The sequence below is a fragment of the Nomascus leucogenys genome, chromosome 22a (genome assembly GCF_006542625.1).
Source record: "Nomascus leucogenys isolate Asia chromosome 22a, Asia_NLE_v1, whole genome shotgun sequence".
Taxonomy (NCBI): domain Eukaryota; kingdom Metazoa; phylum Chordata; class Mammalia; order Primates; family Hylobatidae; genus Nomascus; species Nomascus leucogenys.
The window spans coordinates 75,073,398-75,086,542 of NC_044402.1; the positions used below are offsets into that span (position 1 = coordinate 75,073,398).

Genomic DNA, 13,145 nt, shown 5'->3' on the forward strand with positions numbered 1-13,145 from the left:
AGAAGAGGAGATTGATGTGATTCCAGATCACGTCAATCCCAGGAGCCAGGAGATGGAGCACACCGAGGGAGGCAAGGTGGGAGGTGGAGAGAGGATGTGGAAACCATGGAGGACCTTCCCATCTGCAGTGTACAGGGGTTCTGCTTCTCCACATCCTCGCCAACCCTTGCTAGATCTTGACTGTCTGAGAACAGCCATTCTAACAGGTGGGCCTACATCCCATTCTGCATTGGCCTCTAGCCCTTCCATCCGGTCCTCTTAGAATCACTCCCCTTCTCCAGTTCTTCCCACTATACTTTTCTGCCTTCTTGCCTCAGCTAGAACACACCTGAGAAATGAATAGCTTGAAGAGCTCCCATTCAATTAAAAGGCCCTTCCTGTAACCTTATACACCATGCTCACTCTTGCCTGAACTCTCACTGCCTGTCTCATTCAAGAACTCCTGACTGGGCACAGTTGCTCATTCCTGTAATTCCCTCATTTTGGGAGGCTGAGGTGAGAGGGTCACTTGAGCCCAGGAGGTTGAGGTTGCAGTTAGCTGTGATCACACCATGGCACTCCAACCTAGGCAATAAAGCAAGACCCTATCTCAAGAAAAAATAAAGAGCTCCTGGTCTTCATTTTTTCACTCCCCATTTCCTCTTTAACACAGAGCCACCTGGCTTCTGCCCTGCATGTTACCAAAACCAATTTAGCTGAAGCTGATGACTTTGGCCAGTGACTCCTGCGCAACAGACCTTGAGCCCCCCTTTCAGTGCTCAGTGACGGCGCTCTCAGATGATACAGTTGACAGGGTCCTCCATGGTTTCCACATCCCCTCTTTCCCCCTCCCACCCTTCCTCCCTCGGCCTGCTCTGTCTCCTGGCTCCTGGGATTGATGTGATCCAGAATCACGTTAGCACATACTCCTCTTCCCACTCCTCACACTACCTTAGCAGTCACCTCAAGCCAAGGTTGTAGATCAAAATCTTTACCTCCTTCCCAGGCCTGTCTTGAGTTCTAGATGCCTGGGGACCAGAACCTGGATGTCACATGAGAATTTTACATTAAATATGATCAGTCCTTAACCAATCACTGCTTTCCCATCTCACAAACACCTGCTCTTCCCAACCTGCCTTTGCAAAGAATCACACGCTGGGTCCCCTGACTGGACCCTCCTGGTCATCTCAGCACCTGCCTCCTCTTCCCCATCCAGCAACCAATCCACACCCTCCTCCTGGACATCTCTCAAGTCTGTGCTCTGCTCAACACATACTCTGCTTTGGGCTCAGTTCAGCTCTCTCACTGGCTCTCCCCTGGCTTGTTTAGAACCTCAATGACTGTCCCTGCCTGCAGACCTACCCTCTCAGCTCACCTCTCATGTGGCCATCCATGCATCTGGTCCCATCTTTGCTAATATCCTTCTGTGGATTCTCACTGCTTCCAGGTAAAGCAGGGCTTCCTGGACATGACACCCAAGGACCTCCTGACCTGCTCCCTTGTCTGCCACCCTGTATGCTCCCCAAAAATCTTCAGTGTCCTCAACACACCCTGCATCACACCATGCAGACACATACCACACAGACATGCCCCACCCCTCCCCACAGCACTCTCTGCCTGAAACATCCTCCCTCTGCCTTCTTCCCCAGGGCCACTGCCTATGGTCTTGCAGGTCATGCACCCCACCTCTGGGTGGACCATGGGCATGTGGTATGATGTAGTATGATGTTGGGGTACCCCTTGCATGTGCATGACCTCAAGAACTCTGTGACAGCCCACACTCCCCTTGGTGCCCAAACTCCTCGTCATCCTTCAAGAATACTACTTTTCAACAGTGGTCTGAGGACCCCAGCAAGAGAACTATGTAAGATGCCTTCTAAAAACAGTGCTTCCTGCCAGGCACAGTGGCTCACACCTGTAATCTCAGCACTTTGGGAGGCCAAAATGGGAGGGTTACTTGAGCCCAGGAGTTCAAGACCAGCCTGGGCAACATAGTGAGACACAGTCTCTACCAAAAAAAAAAAAAAAGAAAGAAACAAAACAAACCAGTTTCTGGACTCACAGAATCAGAATAGTTGATGAGTGAATGAAAAAGCAGGAAGAAAACAGCAATGGTGCTGTTTGTGATTATGGGTGCTGAAAATCTCCATGTCCTCATGTAATCATTACAAGAAGTAAATGAGGAGAGGGAGCCAAGTGGCCGAATAGGAACAGCTCTGGTCTACAGCTCCCAGCGTGAGCGACGCAGAAGACGGGTGATTTCTGCATTTCCATCTGAGGTACTGGGTTCATCTCACTAGGGAGTGCCAGACAGTGGGCGCAGGACAGTGGGTGCAGCGCACCATGCACTAGCCAAAGCAGGGCGAGGCATTGCCTCACCCGGGAAGCACAAGGGGTCAGGGAGTTCCCTTTCCTAGTCAAAGAAAGGGGTGACAGATGGCACCTGGAAAATCAGGTCACTCCCACCCTAATACTGCGCTTTTCCGACGGGCTTAAAAAACGGCACACCAGGAGATTATATCCCACAATGGGCTCAGAGGGTCCTACACCCACGGAGTCTTGCTGATTGCTAGCACAGCAGTCTGAGTTCAAACTGCAAGGCAGCAGCAAGGCTGGGGGAGGGGCGCCTGCCATTGCCCAGGCTTGCTTAGGTAAACAAAGCAGCCGGGAAGCTGGAACTGGGTGGAGCCCACCACAGCTCAAAGAGGCCTGCCTGCCTCTGTAGGCTCCACCTCTGGGGGCAGGGCACAGACCAACAAAAAGACAGCAGTAACCTCTGCAGACTTAAATGTCCCTGTCTGACAGCTTTTAAGAGAGTAGTGGTTCTCCCAGCATGCAGCTGGAGATGTGAGAACGGGCAGACTGCCTCCTGAAGTGGGTCCCTGACCCCTGACCCCCGAGCAGCCTAACTGGGAGGCACCCCCAAGTAGGGGCAGACTGACACCTCACACGTCCGGGTACTCCTCTGAGACAAAACTTCCAGAGGAATGATCAGGCAGCAGCATTCGCAGTTCACGAAAATCCGCTGTTCTGCAGCCTCCGCTGCTGATAGCCAGGCAAACAGGGGCTGTAGTGGACTTCTAGCAAACTCCAACAGACCTGCAGCTGAGGGTCCTGTCTGTTAGAAGGAAAACTATCAAACAGAAAGGACATCCACACCAAAAACCCATCTGTACATCACCATCATCAAAGACCAAAAGTAGATAAAACCACAAAGATGGGGAAAAAACAGAGCAGAAAACCTGGAAATTCTAAAAAGCAGAGTGCCTCTCCTCCTCCAAAGGAATGCAGTTACTCACCAGCAACGGAACAAAGCTGGATGGAGAATGACTTTGACGAGTTGAGAGAAGAAGGCTTCAGATGATCAAACTACTCCAAGCTACAGGAGGAAATTCAAACCAAAGGCAAAGAAATTAAAAACTTTGAAAAACATTTAGACGAATGTATAACTAGAATAACCAATACAGAGAAGGGCTTAAAGGAGCTGATGGAGCTGAAAGCCAAGGCTGGAGAACTACGTGAAGAATGCAGAAGCCTCAGGAACCAATGCGATCAACTGGAAGAAAGGGTATCAGTGATGGAAGATGAAATGAATGAAATGAAGCGAGAAGGGAAGTTTAGAGAAAAAAGAATAAAAAGAAACGAACAAAGCCTCCAAGAAATATGGGACTATGTGAAAAGACCAAATCTACGTCTGATTGGTGTACCTGAAAGTGACGGGGAGAATGGAACCAAGTTGGAAAACACTCTGCAGGATATTATCCAAGAGAACTTCCCCAATCTAGCAAGGCAGGCCAACATTCAGATTCAGGAAATACAGAGAACGCCACAAAGATACTCCTCGAGAAGAGCAACTCCAAGACACATCATTGTCAGATTCGCCAAAGTTGAAATGAAGGAAAAAATGTTAAGAGCAGCCAGAGAGAAAGGTTGGATTACCCACAAAGGGAAGCCTATCAGACTAACAGCTGATCTCTCAGCAGAAACCCTACAAGCCAGAAGAGAGTGGGGGCCAATATTCAACATTCTTAAAGAAAAGAATTTTCAACCCAGAATTTCATATACAGCCAAACTAAGCTTCATAAGTGAAGGAGAAATAAAATACTTTACAGACAAGCAAATGCTGAGAGATTTTGTCACCACCAGGCCTGCCCTAAAAGAGCTCCTGAAGGAAGCACTAAACATGGAAAGGAACAACCGGTACCAACCACTGCAAAATCATGCCAAATTGTAAAGATCATCGAGGCTAGGAAGAAACTGCATCAACTAACGAGCAAAATAACCAGCTAACATCATAATGACAGGATCAAATTCACACATAACAATGTTAACTTTAAATGTAAATGGACTAAATGCTCCAATTAAAAGACACAGACTGGCAAATTGGATAAGGAGTCAAGACCCATCAGTGTGCTGTATTCAGGAAACCCATCTCATGTGCAGAGACACACATAGACTCAAAATAAAAGGATGGAGGAAGATCTACCAAGCAAATGGAAAACAAAAAAAGGCAGGGGTTGCAATCCTAGTCTCTGATAAAACAGACTTTAAACCAACAAAGATCAAAAGAGACAAAGAAGGCCATTACATAATGGTAAAGGGATCAATTCAACAAGAGGAGCTAACTATCCTAAATATATATGCACCCAACACAGGAGCATCCAGATTCATAAAGCAAGTCCTGAGTGACCTACAAAGAGGCTTAGACTCCCACACAATAATAATGGGAGACTTTAACACCCCACTGTCAACATTAGACAGATCAATGAGACAGAAAGTTAACAAGGATACCCAGGAATTGAACTCAGCTCTGCACCAAGCGGACCTAATAGACATCTACAGAACTCTCCACCCCAAATCAACAAAATATACATTTTTTTCAGCACCACACCACACCTATTCCTAAATTGACCACATAGTTGGAAGTAAAGCTCTCCTCAGCAAATGTAAAAGAACAGAAATTATAACAAACTGTCTCTCACACCACAGTGCAATCAAATTAGAACTCAGGATTAAGAAACTCACTCAAAACCTCTCAACTACATGGAAACTGAACAATCTGCTCCTGAATGACTACTAGGTACATAATGAAATGAAGGCAGAAATAAAGATGTTCTTTGAAACCAATGAGAACAAAGACACAACATACCAGAATCTCTGGGATACATTCAAAGCAGTGTGTAGAGGGAAATTTATAGCACTAAATGCCCACAAGAGAAAGCAGGAAAGATCCAAAATTGACACCCTAACATCACAATTAAAAGAACTAGAAAAGCAAGAGCAAACACATTCAAAAGCTAGCAGAGGGCTAGAAATAACTAAAATCAGAGCAGAACTGAAGGAAATAGAGACACAAAAAACCCTTCAAAAAATTAACGAATCCAGGAGCTGGTTTTTTGAAAAGATCAACAAAATTGATAGACCGCTAGCAAGACTAATAAAGAAGAAAAGAGACAAGAATCAAATAGACGCAATAAAAAATGAAAAAGGGGATATTACCACCAATCCCACAGAAATACAAACTACCATCAGAGAATACTACAAACACCTCTATGCAAATAAACTAGAAAATCTAGAAGAAATGGATAAATTCCTCGACACATACACCCTCCCAAGGCTAAACCAGGAAGAAGTTGAATCTCTGAATAGACCAATAACAGGCTCTGAAATTGTGGCAATAATCAATAGCCTACCAACCAAAAAAAGTCCAGGACCAGATGGATTCACAGCCGAATTCTACCAGAGGTACAAAGAAGAGCTGGTACCATTCCTTCTGAAACTATTCCAATCAATAGAAAAATAGGGAATCCTCCCTAACTCATTTTATGAGGCCAGCATCATCCTGATACCAAAGCCTGGCAGAGACACAACCAAAAAAGAGAATTTCAGACCAATATCCTTGATGAACATTGATGCAAAAATCCTCAATAAAATACTGGCAAACCGAATCCAGCAGCACTTCAAAGAGCTTATCCACCATGATCAAGTGGACTTCATCCCTGGGATGCAAGGCTGGTTCAACATACGCAAATCAATAAATGTAATCCAGCATATAAACAGAACCAAAGACAAAAACCACATGATTATCTCAATAGATGCAGAAAAGGCCTTTGACACAAAATTCAACAACCCTTCATGCTAAAAACTCTTAATAAATTAGGTATTGATGGGATGTATCTCAAAATAATAAGAGCTATCTATGACAAAACCACAGCCAATATCATACTGAATGGGCAAAAACTGGAAGCATTCCCTTTGAAGACTGGCACAAGACAGGGATGCCCTCTCTCACCACTCCTAGTCAACATAGTGTTGGAAGTTCTGACCAGGGCAATTAGGCAGGAGAAGGAAATAAAGGGCATTCAATTAGGAAAAGAGGAAGTCAAATTGTCCCTATTTGCAGATGACATGATTGTATATCTAGAAAACCCCATTGTCTCAGCCCAAAATCTCCTTAAGCTGATAAGCAACTTCAGCAAAGTCTCAGGATACAAAATCAATGTACAAAATTCACAAGCATTCTTATACACCAATAACAGACAAACAGAGAACCAAATCATGAGTGAACTCCCATTCACAATTGCTTCAAAGAGAATAAAATACCTAGGAATCCAACTTACAAGGGATGTCTAGAACCTCTTCAAGGAGAACTACAAACCACTGCTCAATGAAATAAAAGAGGATACAAACAAATGGAAGAACATTCCATGCTCATGGGTTGGAAGAATCAATATCGTGAAAATGGCCATACTGCCCAAGGTAATTTATAGATTCAATGCCATCCCCATCAAGCTACCAATGACTTTCTTCACAGAATTGGAAAAAACTACTTTAAAGTTCATATGGAACCAAAAAATATCGCCAAGTCAATCCTAAGCCAAAAGAACAAAGCTGGAGGCATCACGCTACCTGACTTCAAACTATACTACAAGGCTACAGTAACCAAAACAGCATGGTACTGGTACCAAAACAGAGATATAGATCAGTGGAACAGAACAGAGCCCTCAGAATCTATGCTGTGTATCTACAACTATCTGATCTTTGACAAACCTGACAAAAACAAGCAATGGGGAAAAGATTCCCTATTTAATAAATGGTGCTGGGAAAACTGGCTAGCCATATGTAGAAAGCTTAAACTGGATCCCTTCCTTATACCTTATACAAAAATTAATTCAAGATGGATTAAAGACTTACATGTTAGACCTAAAACCATAAAAACCCTAGAAGAAAACCTAGGCATTACCATTCAGGACATAGGCATGGGCAAGGACTTCATGTCTAAAACACCAAAAGCAATGGCAACAAAAGCCAAAATTGACAAATGGGATCTAATTAAACTAAAGAGCTTCTGCACAGCAAAAGAAACTACCATCAGAGTGAACAGGCAACCTACAAAATGGGAGAAAATTTTCGCAACCTACTCATCTGACAAAGGGCTAATATCCAGAATCTACGATGAACTCAAACAAATTTCCAAGAAAAAAACAAACAACCCCATCAAAAAGTGGGTGAAGGACATGAACAGACACTTCTCAAAAGAAGACATTTATGCAGCCAAAAAACACATGAAAAAATACTCATCATCACTGGCCATCAGAGAAATGCAAATCAAAACCACAATGAGATACCATCTCACACCAGTTAGAATGGCGATCATTAAAAAGTCAGGAAACAACAGGTGCTGGAGAGGATATGGAGAAATAGGAACACTTTTACACTGTTGGTGGGACTGTAAACTAGTTCAACCATTGTGGAAGTCAGTGTGGCAATCCCTCAGGGATCTAGAACTAGAAGTACCATTTGACCCAGCCATCCCATTACTGGGTGTATACCCAAAGGACTATAAATCATGCTGCTATAAAGACACATGCACACGTATGTTTATTGCGGCACTATTCACAATAGCAAAGACTTGGAACCAACCCAAATGTCCAACAACGATAGACTGGTTTAAGAAAATGTGGCACATATACACCATGGAATACTATGCAGCCATAAAAAATGATGAGTTCATGTCCTTTGTAGGGACATGGATGAAACTGGAAACCATCATTCTCAGTAAACTATTGCAAGGACAAAAAACCAAACACCGCATGTTCTCACTCATAGGTGGGAATTGAACAATGAGAACACATGGACACAGGAAGGGGAACATCACACTCCAGGGACTGTTGTGGGGTGGGGGGAGGGGGAAGGGATAGCATTAGGAGATATACCTAATACTAAATGATGAGTTAATGGGTGTGGCACACCAACATGGCACATGTATACATATGTAACAAACCTGCACATTGTGCACATGTACCCTAAAACTTAAAGTATAATAATAATAAAATAAAAGAAGTCAATGAAGGTCCTTTAACAAATGCGGAGACTGAGGCTCAGAAAGGTTAATTAACTTTCTTCAAGGTCAAACAGCTAGCAAATAGAAAATGCAGCATTTGATTCTAGTCCATTAAAACCTTAAAGTCCAACTACGTGCCTATACCCTGCTGTGATGGTTAATTTTAGGTGTCAACTTGACTGGACTAAGGAATACCTAGAGGACTGGTGAAGCACCACTTCTGGGTGTGGCTGTGAGGGGGTTTCCAGAGGAGATTGGTGTCTGAGTTTGGTTTGATCTACTCCACCTTAGTAGTAGATCCATTATGTTTATGACATTATGCTGCTTGGACCTAATGAGCATGAAGTAGCAACTACTATGGACTTGTTGGTAAGTAATTTGCATGTCAGAGGGTGGAAAATAAATCCAATCAAAATTTAAGGGCCTTCTACCTCTGAAATTTCTAGGAATCCAGTGGTATGGAGCCTGTTGATGTATCCCTTGTAAGGTGAAGGTTAAGTTGTTGCACCTGGCCCCTTCTACAGTCAAGAAAAAGCCACACTGCCTAGTAGGCCTACTTGGATTTTGGAGTCAACATATTCCTCATTTAGGTGTGTTACTCAGGCTCATTTACCAAGTGACTAAAAAAGCTGCTAGTTTTGAGTAGAATCTAGAACAGGAGAAGGCTCTGCAACAGGTCAAGGCTGCTGTGCAAGCTGCTCTGCCACTTGGGGCCATATGATCCAGCAGATCCCATGGTGCTTGAGGGGTCAGTGGCAGATAGGGAGGGTAGAGGAGAATCACAGCAGAGGCCCTTAGATTTTGGAGCAAGGCCCTGCCATCATCTGCAGATAAGTACTCTCCTTTAGACAGATAACTCTTGGCTTTAGTAGAAACTGCATGCTTGACCATGGGCCACCAAGTTACCACACAACCTGATCTGGCTATCATGAACTGGGTGTTGTCTGATCTACCAACCCATAAAGTTGGGTGTACACAGCAGTGTTCCATCATTAACTAGAAGTAGTATATACATGATCAGGCCCAAGCAGGCCCTGCAGACACAAGTAAGTTACATGAAGTGGCCCAAATGCCCGTGGTTTCTCTCTCCCCACCTGCACCCATGGCCTCATGGGAAGTACCCTATGATCAGCTGAAGAGGAAGAGGAGACCAGGTCCTGATTCGCAGATGGTTCTGCACAATATGCGGGCACCAGCTGAAAGTGGACAGCTGCAGCTCTATGGCCCCTTTCTGGGACATCCCTGAAGGACACTGGTGAAGGGAAATCTTCTCAGTGGGCAGAACTTCAGGCAGTGCACCCGGCCATGCACTTTGCATAGAAGGAGAATGGCCAGATGTGTGATTACATACTGATCCATGGGCTGTATCCCATGGTTTGGCTGGATTGTCAGAGATTTGGAAGGCACATGATTGGAAAGTTGATGACAAAGAAATCCGGGAAGAGGTATGTGGATAGACCTCTCATGTGGACAAAGGATGTGAAGATATTTTTGTCCCATGTAAATGCTCACCAAAATGATCTCAGCAGAGGAAGGCTTTAATAATCAGGTGGATAGGATGACTTCTTCTGTGGATATTAGTCAGCCTCTTTCCCCAGACACCCCTGACATGGTCCAATGTGCTCATGAACAATGTGGCCATGGTGGCAGGGATGGAGGTTATGCATGGGCTCAGCAACGTGGACTTCCGCTCACCGAGGTCAACCTGATTGCAGACACCCACTGAACACCCAGTCTGCCAGCATCAGAAACCAATGATGAGCCCCAGTATGGCACTGTTTTCTGGGTGATCAGCCAGCTACCTGGGGGCAACTTGACTACATTGGGCCTCTTCCATCATAGAAAAGGTAGCATTTTGTCTTTACTGGAATAGACACTTACTGAGTACTACAATACTGACACTTACTGGAATAGACATAAGTATATGGATTTGCCTTTCCTGCATGCAATGCTTCTGCCAAAACTACCATCTGTGGACTTATAGATGCCTTATCCATCATCATGATATTCCATACAGCATTGACTCTGACCAGGGAACTCACTTCATAGCCAAAGACATGTGGCAATGGGCTCATGCTCATTGAAGTCACTGGTCTTACCATCTTCCCCATTATCCTGAATCAGCTGGCTTTATAGAACAATGGAATGGCCTTTTGAAATTGCAGTTACAGCACCAGCTAAGTGACAGCATTTTGCAGGGCTGAGGCAAGATTCTCCAGAAGGCTCTGAATCAGTGTCTAGTATATGGTCTGAATCAGTGTCTAGTATATGGTCCTGTTTCTCCCATAACCAGGATTTGTGGGCTCAGGAATCAAGGGGCGAAAATGGGAATGACACCACTCATCATTATCCCTGCTGATCCACTAGTAAAATTTTTGCTTCCCATTTGCACAACTTAATGCTCTGCTGGCCTAAAGTTCCTAGTTTCAGAGGGAGGAATGCTTCCACCAGGAGACACAACAATGATTCCATTGAACTGGGAGTTAAGACTGCCACCTGGCCACTTCGAGCTCCTCATGCCCTGAGTGGACAGGCTGGGGTGCCCTGAGTATAGGCTGGGGTGATTAACCAGACTTCCAAAAGGACATTGGGCTACCACTCCACAATGCAGGTAAGTAAGAGTATGTCTGGAATACACGAGATCCCTTGGGGCATCTTTCAGCATCAGCATACCCTGTGATTAAGGTCAATGGGAAATTGCAACCCAATTCAGGCAGGACTGACTACAAATGGCCCAGACCCTTCAGGAATGAAAGCGTGGGTCACCCCACAAGGTGCCATGACCAGCTGAGGTGCTTGCTGGAGGCAAAGGGAATACAGAATAGGTAGTGGAAGGAGGTAGTTACAAATACCAGCTATGACCACATAACCAGTTACAGAAATGAGGACCGTAATTGTCATGAGTGTTTCCTCCCATTTGTTAAAAATATATTTGTATGTATATATACATATATTAAGCAAATATCTTTGTTTTCATTCCTCTCTCTTATGTAACATAAGATATTGACTTTATATCAGTATTGAAGTATTGTTAATTTTACATCATAGTATTTAAGTTATGGGATCTCACGGGAAAAGTAAACATCAATCAAGGACTTGACCTCCTTTCTGGGGCAGGGGTTAATGCATTTTTGGTTGAATGCAGGATAGCTGTATCAAGCTGGGTGAACTATTACCTTGTTACTGTCTTTATTTGGAGACCAAGTATGGTTTAAGGAGATGGGTATGGGTGCCAAGTTGACAAGGGGTGGGTTTGTGATGGTTAATTTTAGGTGTTGACTTGACAGGATTAAGGCATAGCTAGAGAACTGGTAAAACATCATCTCTGGGTGTATTTGTTTCCACAGGAGTCTGATGTGTCAGTCAGACTGAGTGGGGGAGATCTGTCCTCAATGTGGGTGGGCACCATCCATTTGGCTGGGGGCCCAGATAGAACACAAAAAGGCAGGGGAAAGGCAAACTCATGTCTCTCTTCTTGGAGCTGGGACACCCTCCTTCTCTTGCCCTTGGACATCAGAACTCCAGGCTCTCCGGCTTTTGGACTCCAGGACTTAGGCTGATGTTCCCTCTGGGTTCTTGGGCCTTCAGCCATGGACTGAGAATTATGCCATGGGCTGTTTTGGTTCTGAAGCCTTCAGATTTGAACTGAGCCATGCTACCGGAATCCCAGCTTGCAGACAACCTGTTGTGGGACTTCTCAGCCTCACAGATATATTTATGATTTCTCATGTATGTCATTTCTTTTCATCTTGTAAATTTTAATCCATAATATAGTTTACCCAACAACTAGAAACTGTGATACATACAAATATCTTATTGGTTCTGTGTTTCTGGAGAACCCTGACAAATACAGTTGGTTTGCGGTAATTTGGAGGCCATCAACTAAGCCTGGCCTGTAGCTGCACAGTTTCTAGTTCTTGGGTAAACTATACTGTGGATCAAAGTTTACAATGTGAAAAGAAATCAATTTCTCTTCTACTTACTTCAGAATTTTAGAAATGGTGATGATGCATAATACATTTCTGGTTTCATTTATAGGACTTGAACCCCAAACATGATTGGAATAAAGGCTGGTGGCGGGTGGAAGGCATGAATTTTAATTGGGAAGACAGAAAGATGGTTTTTTGCTAAGAATGAAATTCTTGACAACACTGAGCAGAGTTACAGGATGGCCTAGATGGAGCCAGGGGTGGCTGGGAGAGCCAGTGAACAGATGAACTGACCCACCCTGGAGTTGCTTTGGAATCTCAAAGTCTGGATTCAAATCTCAGTTCTTCTAGTTTGAGCAAAGAACTTAACCTCCCTGAAATTCAATTTTCTTATTTGTAAAATAGGGACATTCTAGGATTTTATGAAGGGGATGAGGATGAAGTAAACCCATACAGGCAAGACAATTTCCATAGTGCCTAGGCCCTACTGTTTGGACTTATTTCCCTTCAAACCCTCATCAAGCCCAGGTGCCATATGAGACTGGTAAACCTTCTCTGACTTCTCAGGTCTAGAAATCTGCTTTAAAACATGGATTTTTTTGGTCAAGGGCAGTGGCTCACACCTGTAATCCCAGCACATTGGGAGGCCAAGATGGGTGGATCACTTGAGCCCAGGAGTTCGAGATCAGTCTGGGCAACATGGCAAAACCCTGTCTCTGCAAAAAATACAAAAGTTAGTTGGGTGTGGTGACATGCCCCTGTAGTCTCAGCTATCCCGGGAGGCTGAGGTAGGAGAATCACCTGAGTCTGGCAAGTGGAGGCTGCAGTGAGACGAGATCAGGCCACTGCACTCTAGCCTGGGTGATAGGAGTAAGACCCTGTATCAAAAAACA

At 44.4% G+C, this 13,145-nt stretch overlaps 1 long non-coding RNA gene across 1 annotated transcript in view; it reads left to right on the forward strand.

Annotated features, from left to right (window-relative positions):
• The window catches only part of LOC105737776, a 73,490-nt gene that overhangs the window by 32,791 nt on the left and 27,554 nt on the right, over positions 1–13,145 (forward strand). The window lies entirely within an intron of this gene.